Source organism: Macaca nemestrina, chromosome 14 (assembly GCF_043159975.1).
Source record: "Macaca nemestrina isolate mMacNem1 chromosome 14, mMacNem.hap1, whole genome shotgun sequence".
Classification (NCBI taxonomy): domain Eukaryota; kingdom Metazoa; phylum Chordata; class Mammalia; order Primates; family Cercopithecidae; genus Macaca; species Macaca nemestrina.
Window position 1 is genome coordinate 83,693,956 of NC_092138.1, and position 15,681 is coordinate 83,709,636.

Consider the following 15,681-nt stretch of genomic DNA (forward strand, 5'->3'; position numbering starts at 1 on the left):
AGTGATTAAGCTTGGTGAGGAAGGTATATAAAAAGCCAAGATCAGCCAAAAGCTAGGCCTCTTGTGCCAACCCATTAGTCAAGTTGTGAATGCAAAGGAAAAGCTCTTGAAGGAAATTAAAGGTGCTCCTCCAGTGAACACACAAATGATTAGAAAACGAAAAAACCTTATTGCTGATACAGAGGAAGTTTTAGTGGTCTGCATAGAAGATTAAACCATTCACAACATCCCTTATGCTAAAGTCTAATCCAGAGCTAGGTTCTATCTCTCTTCTAGTCTATGAAGGCTGAGAGAGGTGAGGAAGCTGCAGAAGAAAATTTGGAAGCTAGCAGAGATTAGTTCATGAGATTTAAAGAAAGCAGTGTTCTCTATATCATAAATGTGCAAGATGAAGCAGCAAATGCTGATGTAGAAGCTACAGAAAGTTATCCAGGAGATCTGGCTAAGATAATTGATGGAGGTTGCTACACCAAACTATAGATTTTCAGTGTGGATGAAATAACCTTATACTAGAAGAAGATGCCATCTAGGACTTTCTTAGCTAGAGAGAAGTTAATGCCTGGTTTTAAAGCTACAAAGGACAGCCTCTCTTTTTACAGGTTAATGTAGCTGGTAACTTTAAATTGAAGCCAATGCTCATTTAGCATTCTAAAAGTCCTAGGGCCCTTAAGAATTGTGCTAAATACACTCCATCTGTGCTCTACAAATGAAGCAAGAAAGCCAGGATGACACTGCTTTATAGCATGTTTACTGAATATATTAAGTCCATTGTTGAGAACTGTTGCTCAGAGAAAGATTCCTTTCAAAATATTACTGCTCAATGACAATACATGCCTGTAATCCCAGCTTCTCAGGAGGCTGAGGCAGGAACCCAGGAGGTGGAGGTTGCAGTGAGCCAAGATCACGCCACTGCACTCCAGCCTGGGCAACAAGAGCAAAACTCTGTCTTGAAAAGAAAAGAAGAGAAGAGAAAAGAAAAGGAAAGGAAAGGAGAAGAAAAGAAATTGTTCTATCATAAAGACACATGCATGCATATGTTCATTTCAGCACTATAATAGCAAAAGACATGGAACCAACCTAAGTGCCCATCAACAGTAGACTGGATAAAGAAAATGTGGTACATATATGCCATGAAATACTATGCAGCCATGAAAAAGAATGAGTTCATGTCCTTTGCAGGAACACTGATGCAGCTGGAGGCTATCATCCTCAGCAAACTAATGCAGAAACAAACAAACAAACAAACAAAACAAACACTGCATGTTCTCACTTTTAAGTGGAAACTAAATAATGAGAACACATGAACACATAGAGGGAAACAACACATACTGGGGCCTACTGCAGAGTGGAGGATGGGAGTAGGGACAGGATCAAGGAAAATAACTTATGGCTTAATATCTGGGTGATGAAATGATCTGTACAACAAACCTCGATGACATGAGTTTACCTACATAACAAGCCTACACAGGTACCCCTGAACTTAAAATAAAAGTTAAAAAATTTCTCTCAGCAATGTTTTACAGTTTTCAGAGCTTATCTTCATTAATTTACTCCTAAGTATTTTATAGTCTAACATGCTGTTGCAATTGGATTGTTAAATTTTATTTTTTAATATTTTATTTTTAACATGTAAAATACAATTACTTTTTTATTTTTTTGAGACACAGTCTCGCTCTGTTGCTCAGGCTGGAGTGCAGTGGTGCGATCTTAGCTCACTGCAACCTCCTCTTCCTGGGCTCAAGTGACTCTCCAGTCTTTTCTGTTTTGAGACAGAGTCTCACTCTGTTGCCAGGCTGGAGTGCAGTGGCACGATCTCGGCTCACTGCAACTTCCACCTCCCGGGTTCAAGTGATTCTCCTGTCTCAGCCTCCCAAGTAGCTGAGATGACAGGCATGCGCCACCAAGCCCAGATAATTTTTGTATTTTTAGTAGAGCTGGGGTTTCACCATGTTGGTCAGGATGGTCTCAATCTCTTGACCTCATGATCCGCCCTCCTTGGCCTCCCAAAGTGCTGGGATTACAGGTGTGAGCCACTGTGCCCAGCGACTCTCCGGTCTTAACCCTCTGAGTAGCTGGCACTACAGATGCAAGCCACCAATGTCTGGCTAATTTTTGTATTTTTTTGTAGACATGGGGTTTTGCCATGTTGCCCAGGCTGCTCTGGAACTCCTGAACTCAAAGCGATCTGCCTGCCTCAGCCTCCCAAAGTGCTGGAATTACAGGTGTGAGCCACCATGCGTGGCTTACAGTTGCTTTTTTTATATTGGCCTTTTACCCTAGGAACTTGATAAATTTATTTATTAGTTTTAGTTAATATTTGTAGATTCCTTAGGATTTTATATGTCTATGATCATATTGATGTGAATAAGTAAGTGTTACTTCTTTCTTCTCAACTCATCTGCTTTTTATTTATTTTTCTTGTCTTACCATACTGGCCAGGATTTGTATTACAGTGTTGAATAAAAATGAGAACAGATAATTTTTTCTGTTTTTGATCTTACATACAAAGCAGTAACCAGAAAACTGATAGAGGTAAAAAAAAAAAAATCTTACTATCTATTGTTCATTTGTTCAGAGTTTTCATCATGAGTAGATGTTGAATTTTGTAAAATGTTTGTATGACTCTATAGAAATAATTGTGTAAGTTTTCCCATTATTTTATTATGCTAAATTACATTGATTTTCACAATTAAATTAAAAACTTGCATTCCCAAAATGCCATTCCAATTAATCAGAACAAATTTCTACATTTTATATATTGCTAGATTCAATATACTAATTAATATACTAAATTCTGAAGAATTTATAAATCTATAGTCATCCAGGATATTGATTTGGAGGTTTTCCAATTTATGATGTCTTTGGTGTTGCTTTCAGGATAATACTGATCCACTAAAATGAGATTAAAAGTATTTAATTCTCTTCTACTTTCTCAAAGAGTTTTTATAGGATTGGTATTATTTCTTCCTTAAGTATTTGACAAAATACTCTAGTGAAGTCATCTAGACTTGGAGTTTTCTTTTGGGGAAGATTTAAAACTACTACTTCAATTTATTTAATTGTTATTGGGCCATTTAGGCATTCTATTTCTTTTATACCCAGTTTTGGTAAAAATTTTTTTTTTTTTTTTTTTTTTGAGACGGAGTCTTGCTCCGTCACCCAGGCTGGAGTGCAGTGGCGCAATCTCGGCTCACTGCAAGCTCTGCCTCCCGGGTTCACGCCATTCTCCTGCCTCAGCCTCCCCAGTAGCTGGGACTACAGGCACCCGCCACCATGCCTGGCTAATTTTTTTTGTATTTTTAGTAGAGACGGGGTTTTACTATGTTAGCCAGGATGGTCTCGATCTCCTGACCTCGTGATCCGCCCGCCTTGGCCTCCCAAAGTGCTGGAATTACAGGCATGAGCCACTGGTAAAATATTTTTAAAGAAAACCTTCCATTTAATCTAAGCTGTCAAATTGCATAGTCTATATTGTTAGCTTTGTTTTACATGCCTTCAAAAATGCAAACATGATTCTTAATTTAAGACCTCTATGAAAACAGGTCACTGGACCAATTTGGCCAGTTGTCTGACCCTTGTTCTACTTCACTCATTTGTGCTCTTATATTTATTACTGATATCCTCCTACTTAATTTTGATTTAATTTGCTTGTATTTTTCTTTCTTCATATGGTGGAACTTTACGTCATTGATTTTAGACATTTATTCTCTTCTAACAAAACATATAAAGCTATAATTGTTTTTCTAAGCTGTGCACCAGGGCATTCCAAATTTTTTTTTTATTTCATTTCAGTATTATCCAAACATTTTCTGATTCTCTTGTGATCTTTTATTTGACCCATAAGTGATTCAAAATTGTGATGTTTAATTTAAGGATACTTCAGTTATCTTTGGGTTACTGGTTTTCAGTTTAATCCTGTTTGTTCACAGAATATATTCTGAATCTTTTCAATATTTTAAAATGTATCATGACTTTTAAAAAGTCATTCAGAAAATGGTCTTACTTGTTGAATGTGTCATGTGCACTTGAAAATAACGTATAGTATGCAGATGTTGAGTGAAATGTTCTATAAATGTCAATTAAATGAATTTGATAGGATTGGTCATGTCTATCACCTTCCTGCTGACTTTTGTCTATTTGTTTTATCACTAATTGGGAAGGAAAGGAGTGCTGAGCTCTATAACTGTAAGTCTGTCTGACCCTCCTTTCTATTCTGTCAGTTTTTTCTCTTTATTTTGAACCTCTTTAATTAGGTGTAATCACCTTTAGTTAGGATTGCTAGCTATGTTTTTGTGAATTAACCCCTTTATCATTATCCATTGTCTGTTTTTGTCCCTGGTAATATAGATTTTTTTTAAAAAAAATTACCTTTCTTATTGCTCTCTCTCTCTCTCTCTCTCTGTGTGTGTGTGTATGTGTGTGTATGTGTGTGTGTGCATATGCATGCATGTATGCATATAGATTCAAATTTTCAAATTAGTGTTTTGGATCGCTTGCTTTCAGCCTGAAGAACTTCCTTTATTATTTCTTGTAAGGCGGGTCAGTTAGCAATGAATTATCTCTTGCATTCATTTTTGAAAGATAAATGTTTTATGTTTTGCTGGATATAAAATTCTTAATTGACAATTTTCTTTATGAGGCAGGGACTTGCTCTGTTGCCAGGCTGGAGAGCAGTGACATATTCATGGCTCACTGCAGCCTCCACTTCCCAGGCTCAAGAAATCCTCTTACCTCAGCCTCTCAAGTAGCTGAGACTACAGGTGCACACCACCACACCTGGTTAATTTTTAAAATTTGGGCAGAAACAGGGTCTCACTATGTTGCCAGGACTCAAACTCCTAGGCTCAAGCAATCCTCCCACCTCAGCCTCCAAAAGTGTTGGGATTATAGGCATGAGCCACCGTTCTTGGCCAACAGTTCTTTTAGGACTTTAAATGTGCCGTCCCACTGCATCGTAGCCTCCATTTTCTTTCTGATGAGGAGTCAGCTATTGATTTTATAAGGGCTCCCTTTTAATGACAAGTTGTTTTTCTCTTGTTGCTTTCAATATTTTCTCTGTATTTCAACATTTTAATATAATGTATCTAGGTGTATTAGTCAATTTTCACACTGCTATAAAGAACTAGCTGAGACTGGGTAATTTATAAAGAGAAGAGATTTAATTGACTCACAGTTCTGCATAGCTGGGGAAGATTCAGGAAACTTACAATCATGGCAAAAAGATAGAAGGGAGGCTGGGTGCAGTAGTTCATGCCTGTAATGTTTTTCATCAAATTTGGGAAGTTTTCAGCCATCATTTTTTTCATATATTTTTCTTTCTCTTATCTTGTCCTGAAATTTTCATTATATATATATGTTGATGTGCTAAATGATATACCACACTTCTCTGAGGCTGTGTTCATTTACCTTCACTCTTTTTTCACTCTGTTTTCTGAATTTCATAACCTCTATCACTCTATCTTCAAGTTCACTGATCCTTTCCTCTGCCAGTTGAAATCTACTATAATCACAACTAGTGATTTTTTTCATTTAAATTATACTTTTCAACTCTGAAATATTCTGCTTATTTATCATTTTTGTCTCTGTTGATATTCTGTATTTGATGAGGTTGTCATAACACCCTTCACTTTGTAAAGTATAATTTCCTTTAACTATTTGAGCACATTCATAATGGCTGATTTGAAGTCTTTGTGTATTGTCTAACATATGTGTCTTCTCACAGTTTCTATAGATTGCTTTTCCCCTATGTATGGGTTACATCATTCTGATTATTTTCATGCCTCATAATTTTTGTCAAAAAGTAGGTGATTTAGACAATATATCATAACAAGTTTAGATATGGATTTCTCCCAGGGTTTGCTGTTTGCTTGTTTACTTGTTTAGCAACTTGGCTAGACAATTTTAGTCAAAATATTTCCTCCATAGTATGACGTCTCTGATGTAACTTATCAGAGGGTTCAGCCTTGGGCATAAGTACAGTCATGCACAGAATTAATAGAAATGGTGGTGATGACTATGTGGGTGGGATAAGGACAAGAAAGACAATGAATTCTAATAATAATTGCTTTCTGAAAATATTACTTGGTTTTATATGAAACACTATAGTAAACTGGATCTGAAGGAAATTCTAAAAGACAGGTGTTCCACAAATTATTGGTGTCACTGCATAACCTGCATTATCATTTATTTTCCCAAAATGACAATGTTGAAGGGCAAGACAGACATAGATATTTTAGTTTGACATGTTTAGAAAACCAGTGTCACAATTTACAGTCCCACCTCAACATTCATCTTCAAAAATGACTAATACAACCATTACCCAGATCATGAATGCAATGGACTTAGTTAAAAATTATTATTTGAAATTTTAATTTTTAAAATTTAAATTAAAAATCATAGTTATTCACTATGTTCAATTTAAAAACATTATTTTTAATTTATAAATCTACAAAAGAAAAATTTGATATAAGAAAAACTGGGTTCAAGTTCAATAGGGTATATCAATTTCATTTTCACTCAAGAAAAGGCTTAAAAGGTTTTTTGATACCAATCCTTTACTTGACAATGAATATTTATAATATGTAAGATTAGGTTATGCTTCAAAAGGCAATCATGCCTTAGGTAATAACAGAATTTGTAGGAAAAGTTGTGAAAATAAAATGACAGCTCAATGAAGGAAAGATTAATTTTTTCAAACTAAAAAATAACGGTATAACTTCCAATGTTCAGGCTGGTCAAAAGGAAATTTATAGGGCAGTAAAACTGACATACCTGAAGCAATATCCCCCAAAATATAACATTTCCAATACCTTCTACATATAAGGAATATGAATCTAATAATGTTTTTAAAATGCATGTTTCTTGTTAACTTGTTGAACAAAATGCAGGGAGAGGATACAAAATGCCATGATGCCTGATCAAATTAAATTCAATAATGTTTGGAGTTGAGGTGATGTGGCACCTATCCTTTCATGTGCCCAGTGGAACAGAACAGTGTGGGGACTAAAAACTTGGTCCGAAGCACCATCTTATACTTACCAGCCATCTGGCCTTAGCTGGGGCAGGGACCCTTCCTGGACTCCACTTGCTTCATCTACAAAATGGAGAAAATGCCAGTCTTACAGATTTTCTGTACCTCACAGGCCACAGATTTGTAATAATTAAGTAAGAAGTACAGGTCACGTGCAGTGGCTCATACCTATGATCCTAGTACTTTGGGAGGATGAGGCAAGAGGATTGCTTGAGCCCAGGTGTTTGAGATCAGCCTGGGCAACAAAGTGGAACCCCACCTTTACAAAAAAACTTAAAAAAAATATCTGGGTGCAGTGGTGCACAACTGTGGCCCCAGATATTTCACAATCTGAGGCTTGAGCCCAGGAGGCTGAGGCTGCAGTGAGCTATGATTGTGCCACCACACTCCAGCCTGGGTGGCAGAGCAAGACCCTGTCTTTAAAATTAAAAAAGTATACGCTAAATTGCTTAACAAAATTCCTGTGTGGTAGAAGCATCCAATAAAAGATTTAAAAAATTCACTCTGATCACCACAAGGAAACAAAGAACTCATGCTCTGCATAACAGTATTTGTCTAAATACTATACTGAGTTAAAACTAACAGAAGTGTGTGAACAGGAGTTCCGTGTGCAGAACTACTCAAGTGTGTAGCATGCCAAGCCTGTCAGCTGCCACTCTGCTGCCCTCTTTTGTGTTATTCTGGTGTCCTTCTTACCACTTTATACTTTACAGAAAACTACACTTTTAAAGCCTACAAATGACTTTGGATTACATAGAAATACATTAAATTTATTCTGTCTTCCTTCTTTACACATCAAGAAAGTGTAAAGTGATATGTAACACATTTTTTACTCTCTTGTTAAATAACAAACCATATTGCTTTCTCAAACTGTCATTTGACATTTTGTGTTTTAAGAGGTGGGGAATATGTCTTTTAGTGTGAAAAAGCAGTGTGAATATCCACTTTCACCTCCAATCAACAGATAATTTAAGATTGTAGGAATGCCATTCCTACATCATTTGCAGACTGGCCACTTATGTTTGTCACTTTGTTTTCCTGATTAATAAATTTATTTTAAAAATATGCACTTCACAGTGAACAAGTTAATCATAGGTAATGGAGATTTTTCTACCATATTTTTAAAAACCTTCTAGTATTAGGTCCAAACCAAGGTGTCCAGTGTAATTTTTTTTTGAAAGATGATTTTTCAAACCCATCAAATTAGTGTAGTTGTTTCTCAGTATAAATTTTCTCATGCTTTTCTGAAGCTATTGTTAAAGGCATCCCATGCTTACTTAGTATATTCATAGAGTTTCTAGTCTGTATAAATTCTATAATATGTATCAAAGTTTTGATCACTGACTTATGGTTTCCTCATTCCATTAAAAGTTTCTGTTCAATATGAATTCTCTGATGAACAATGAGAGTAGATTTCTTGCTAAAGGCTCTTCTACAGTCATTGCGTTCATAAGGTTTATCTCCAGTATTTCTATGATATACAGTGAGGTGTGATTTCTTGCTGAACGCTTTTCCACATTCAGTGCATTCGTAGGGTTTCTCTCCAGTATGATCTGATGTTCGATGAATTACGAACCCTGAACAAAGGCTTTACCACATCCATTGCATTTACATTGTTTGTCCCCAGTGTGAGTTCTCTGATGTACGATGAGATCTGATTTCTGAATAAAGGCTTTTTTACATTCATTACATTCAAAAGGTTTCTCCCCAGTATGAATTCTGTGGTGAACACTCAGTTCTGACTTTCTATTGAAGACTTTTCCACACTCCTTACATCCATGCCGCTTCTCCCAGTATGAGTTATTTGATGTACTATCAGCAGAGTGCCAGATGAAGGCTTTCTCACATTCATTGCATTCATATGGTTTATCCCCAGTATGAGCCCTTTGATGGATAATAAGTGTTGACTTTTGATGAAAGCTTTCCCACATTCACTGCATTCATAGGGCTTCTCCCCTGCGTGGATCTTCTGATGAATGCTTTTTTTGACTTCTGGATGAATGTTCGACTTCTGGATGAATGCTTTCTCACACTCACTTCATTCATAGTGTTTCTCTCCTGTATGAGTTCTCTGATGTACAGTTAGTTGTGACTTCTGAATAAATGCCTTTTCACATTCATTACTTTTGTATGGTTTATCTCCTGTATGAATTCTCTGATGTACAGTGAGTCCTGACTTTTCCACACTGCATACATTTATATGGCTTCTTGCTAGTAAGAATTTGAGGTTGTGCAAAGAGGTGTGATTTCTAAATAAAGGTGCTGATGTGTACATTAGATGTTCTGTTTAGAGGAACTGCTTTCCTCTATTAATGGTTTATCTACTCAGTCAATGACTTATTGTTAAATACAACTTTGTTCAAAAGCTTGTCTTGGTTTTCCCGATTATTTAACTCATTTTCAAGTTTCCATCCAGCCTTCAAAAATTGAGTATAATACTATGTTATAGAGTATACTTTTAGAAATTCTCTCTTGAAAAGTTAATTCATTAATTTTGGGTCTAATTTCAAAGTCTAAAATAAAGTCCAAATGTAAATATTACTTTGCTCTTTGGCTTTTAAGAAAACAAAACACAAAAGTCAAATAAAGTTCTTCATTTTAATGGAAATTTTAATGGAAATCTGACAGTGAGTATGGTCAGCTTTGAAATTAAAGAATATCACCCAAGGATAAAGAATAAAACCTAAAGACAGAAGAAGAAACATATATGAAAAGAAGTAGGCAGGGGAACAGTGGAAAAAAGAAGAACTGATGAATTCAGTATCATAGTTTCACATAGTACCACATTCTTCACCTCACCCTCACTTGACCTCAAGGCTCTATAAATAGCAGAAGCAGAGCAAAGTACAACTGCAGGAAAGATGTAGGAATGACACTAGCAAAGGGGTATGAGAGTGAGCTGAAGTGACCAAAAGAAAGATTAAATCTACCCTAAATCTAGAAATACTTCACAAGTAACCAGAGAACTTAGAGCACAACTACAGAGAAAGGATTTTAAAGTGTGTGCATCTTAAAGGGTCAAATAACCTATAAAGGCCAGGTATAAGACAGAACAAAACTCATTTAAAAAGAACAAGCATAGATCCAGAGGGAGAAAAAAGGCAAAAAAATGAAGAAACACTTCCTAGTAATTTGGCGGTGAAGACAGAGAAAAAAAGAAAAATGGGAAATTTTAGGGTCCTGTAAGACAAATGAGAATCACAAAACCAGGAAACCTGAAACTCTTCCCCCATCATAGAAACGAGGATGGAGAAGAGGAGGAGAGAAAAGAGGAGAAAGAGAGGAAGAGGAAAGGACAAGGAGAGAAGGAGAAGAGAAGAGGAAGAAAGGAGAGGAAAGGAAGAAAGAAAGGAACCCTGCTACTGTATTGTGAACCTTGCTATGTTAACAGAAAGAGGTTCCACAAAATTAGAAACCATATAAAAACCCTGAGATATGATAAAAATGAAGAGAAGAAAAGGACAGCTGATAGAGAACTATTATGGAAAATCAGGAAATAAATTTGTATAGAAATCAACAGAGAAAACTGCCCTCTGCAAAAAATAAACAAGCAAACAAAACTAGGCACGAGACAGAAGAAAATTTTGTCTGTCCTCCAAACAAAATTAAATATACTGAAATAAGCATTTGAGGACATGAAAATGGCCATGAATTGGAACTTCAAAAACTAAAAACTGAAGTGGATGAAAACCAGGAAGGAAAAAAAGCCAACTTTCTTTAAAATACTCAGAACAAAAAGTATGTAAGAGGAAATAGATGTGACATTTAAAATGTTGATAACTATTGAGGCAAATTCTTTATATTTGCCTCTATGTGTATAACTGAAAATGTTCATACTATAACATAAAAGAGAGAATATATGTAAAAAAAAATGCTGGAACGATGAACCAGAAGGCATTATAAATGGCTGTCTAAAATGGTGGAGGTTGAGGAAAAAACAGTCAATGGAGAGGAATGAAAGCAAGACTTTTATGAGTATGTCATTCTATATAGTTTCAACTTTTGAAACTTGTAAAACTTTTACATTTTTAAAAAATTAAAATTCAGTCCAAAAAATAAGCCCCTAAAATAAAAACGAAGAAATGAATTATATATGAAGTTGATAAAATAACCACAATGGTATATAATTATTCAAAGTGACCTTTGAACACTATCCTCTAACTGCATGTCTTTTTTTTTTTTTTTAATTTAAAGGAGTTGAATTGAGCAATGAATGATTCACTAATAGGGCAGTCCTCCAAAATCACAGCAGATTCAGAGAGACTTACTGAAGTCTTTGCATGGTGAAAAAAAAGATGTATTGACAAAAAAAGGGAAGTGATGTACAGAAATTAGAAGTGAGGTACAGAAATAACGGGCTTGGTTACAGCTTAACATTTGTCTTATTCAGACGCAGTTTGAATAGTTGGCTACATTTGACTGGCCAAAACTCAGTGATTGGTACAGGTGTGGGCTATAGTCAGTTTACACCTCCACTTGTTATAGTTCACAATGTACAGAAAAACTTTTAGGTTGAAAGAAAAGCAGGTCTTTTTAATGTGGTTTGAAGCTAAGCTGCTTGATTACATTACTACAGGAGGCTACTCATTTCTTCACAGGTTTGGAGAAGAAAAGTATGGTTCCACCCCTAAAAACTGCATTTCTTCTTGGACCTCTTCCTTAAGAAGATTAACCCTAAAGCCAGTGATCCAATTACAAAATAAGTTTAGTTGAAAAGACCACCAATTTAACTGAATCAGTCTTTGAAACTCCTTGTCAAAGAAATGTACATCTTTAAAGGAAGTCTTTATTTGTCAGGGCATCTCTATCTGTGCACCTAAACCACTAGGAACTTTAACTATAGGGAAGACAATGGCTTAAGGTTTACATAATAGAGCTTGCCTTTGTTTAGGTCTGTGTTCCATACGCCTTCGTTAGGTATATTTTCTACCTAGTTTCACCTAAGAATTACATCTTTGGAGATGCATATTTAAAGTTGCCTAGCTAACAATTGTTTAGGGCATGGAATAGGTAATCAAGAGACTGATAGTCTAAAGCGGGGATAGAAACAATTTGAAGCCTGGCAATTAAGAATCTTATAAATCCATAAGATCTGCTTCTGTCTGTGTGTCTGTATATATGTGTCATGTTATGTGATATTTCACTAATAAAATTATAAGAAAAAGCTCTGGTCTCGGGAGCAAGATGGCCGAATAGGAACAGCTCCAGTCTCTAGCTCCCAGCGCGAGCAACACAGAAGACGGGTGATTTCTGCATTTTCAACTGAAGTGCAGACCGACATCCCACAACTCACACAGCGGAGTACACCCCTGAGACGAAGCTTCCAGAGCAAGAATCAGACACGAGCACTCGCTGTTCAGCAATATTCTATCTTCTGCAGCCTCCGCTGCTGATACCCAGGCAAACAGGGTCTGGAGTGGACCTCAAGCAATCTCCAACAGACCTGCAGCAGAGGGTCCTGACTGTTAGAAGGAAAACTAACAAACAGAAAGGACACCCACACCAAAACCCCATCAGTACATCACCATCATCGAAGACCAAAGGCAGATAAAACCACAAAGATGGGGATAAAGCATGGCAGAAAAGCTGGAAATTCAAAAAATAAGAGCGCATCTCCCTCTCCAAAGGAATGCAGCTCATCACCAGCAACGGATCAAAGTTGGATGGAGAATGACTTTGAACTTCTCAGAGCTAAAGGAGGAATTATGTACCCAGCGCAAAGAAACTAAAAATCTTGAAAAAAGAATGGAAGAATGGATAACTAGAATAATCAATGCAGAGAAGGCCATAAATGGACTGACAGAGATAAAAACCATGACACAAGAAACACGTGACAAATGCACAAGCTTCAGTAACCGACTTGATCAACTGGAAGAAAGAGTATCAGCAATTGAGGATCAAATGAATGAAATGAAGCGAGAAGAGAAGTCTAAAGAAAAAAGAGGAAAAAGAAATGAACAAAGCCTTCAAGAAGTATGGGATTATGTGAAAAGACCAAATCTACATCTGCCTAAAAGGGGGAGAATTGAACCAAGTTGGAAAATACTCTTCAGGATACCATCCAGAAGAATGTCCCCAACCTAGTAAGGCAGGCCAACATTCAAATTCAGGAAATACAGAGAATGCCACAAAGATACTCCTCGAGAAGAGCAACTCCAACACACATAATTGTCAGATTCACCAAAGTTGAAATGAAGGAAAAAATGTTAAGGGCAGCCAGAGAGAAAGGTCGGGTTACCCACAAAGGAAGCCCATCAGACTAACAGCAGACCTCTTGGCAGAAACTCTACAAGCCAGAAGAGAGTGGGGGCCAATATTCAACATTCTTAAAGAAAAGAATTTTCAACCCAGAATTTCATATCCAGCCAAATTAAGTTTCATCAGTGAAGGAGAAATAAAATCCTTTACAAACAAGCAAATGCTTAGAGATTTTGTCACCACCAGGCCTGCCCTACAAGAGACCCTGAAGGAAGCACTAAACATGGAAAGGAACAACTGGTATGAGCCATTGCAAAAACATGCCAAAATGTAAAGACCACCGATGCTAGGAAGAAACTGCATCAACTAACAAGCAAAATGACCTGCTAATATTACAATGACAGGATCAAGTTCACACATAACAATATTAACCTTAAATGTAAATGGACTAAATGGTCCCATTAAAAGACACAGACTGGCAAATTGGATAAAGAGTCAAGACCCATCAGTTTGCTGTATTCAGGAGACCCATCTCACATGCAGAGACACACATAGGCTCAAAATAAAGGGATGGAGGAAGATCTACCAAGCAAATGGAGAACAAAAAAAAAGCAGGGGTTGCAATCCTAGTCTCTGATAAAACAGACTTTAAACCATCAAAGATCAAAAGAGACAAAGAAGGCCATTACATAATGGTAAAGGGATAAATTTAACAGGAAGAGCTAACTATCCTAAATATATATGCACCCAATATAGGAGCACCCAGATTCAGAAAGCAAGTCCTCAGAGACTTAAAAAGAGACTTAAATTCCCATACAATAATAATGGGAGACTTCAACACCGCACTGTCAACATTAGACAGAACAACGAGACAGAAAGTTAACAAGGATACCCAGGAATTGAACTCAACCCTGCACCAAGCAGACCTAATAGACATCTACAGAACTCTCCACCCAAAAACAACCTAATATACATTCTTCTCAGCACCACATTGCACTTGCTTCAAAGAGAATGAAATACCTAGGAATCCAACTTACTAGGGATGAAAAGGACCTCTTCAAGGAGAACTACAAACCACTGCTCAGTGAAATAAAAGAGGACACAAACACATACCATGCTCATGGATAGGAAGAATCAATATCGTGAAAATGGCCATACTGCCCAAGGTAATTTATAGATTCAATGCCATCCCCATCAAGCTACCAATGAGTTTCTTCACAGAATTGGAAAAAACTGCTTTAAAGTTCATATGGAACCAAAAAAGAGCCTGCATTGCCAAGACAATCCTAAGTCAAAAGAACAAAGCTGGAGGCATCACACTACCTGACTTCAAACTGTACTACAAGGCTACAGTAACCAAAACAGCATGGTACTGGTACCAAAACAGAGATATAGACCAATGCAACAGAACAGAGTCCTCAGAAATAATACCACACATCTACAGCCATCTGATCTTTGACAAACATGAGAAAAACAAGAAATAGGGAAAGGATTCCCTGTTTAATAAATGGTGCTGGGAAAATTGGCTAGCCATAAGTAGAAAGCTGAAACTGGATCCTTTCCTTACTCTTTATACCAAAATTAATTCAAGATGGATTAGAGACTTAAATGTTAGACCTAATACCATAAAAACCCTAGAAGAAAACCTAGGTAATACCATTCAGGACATAGGCATGGGCAAGGCCTTCATGTCTAAAACACCAAAAGCAATGGCAACAGAAGCCAAAATTGACAAATGGGATCTAATTAAACTAAAGAGCTTCTGCACAGCAGAAGAAACTACCATCAGAGTGAACAGGCAACCTACACAATGGGAGAAAATTTTTGCAATCTACTAATCTGACAAAGGGCTAATATCCAGAACCTACAAAGAACTCAAACAAATTTACAAGAAAAAAACAAACAACCCCATCAAAAAGTGGGCAAAAGATATGAACAGACATTTCTCAAAAGAAGACATACATACAGCCAACAGACACATGAAAAAATGCTCATCATCACTGGCCATCAGAGAATTGCAAATCAAAACCACAATGAGGTATCATCTCACACCAGTTAGAATGGCAATCATTAAAAAGTCAGGAAACAACAGGTGCTGGAGAGGATGTGGAGAAATAGGAACACTTTTACACTGTTGGTGGGATTGTAAACTAGTTCAACCATTGTGGAAAACAGTATGGCGATTCCTCAAGGATCTAGAACTAGAAATACCATATGATCCAGCCATCCCATTACTGGCTATATACCCAAAGGATTATAAATCATGCTGCTATAAAGACACATGCACACAAATGTTTATTGCAGCACTATTCACAATAGCAAATACTTGGAATCAACCCAAATGTCCATCAGTGACAGACTGGATTAAGAAAATGTGGCACATATATGCCATGGAATACTATGCAGCCATAAAAAAGGATGAGTTTGTGTCCTTTGTAGGGACATGGATGCAG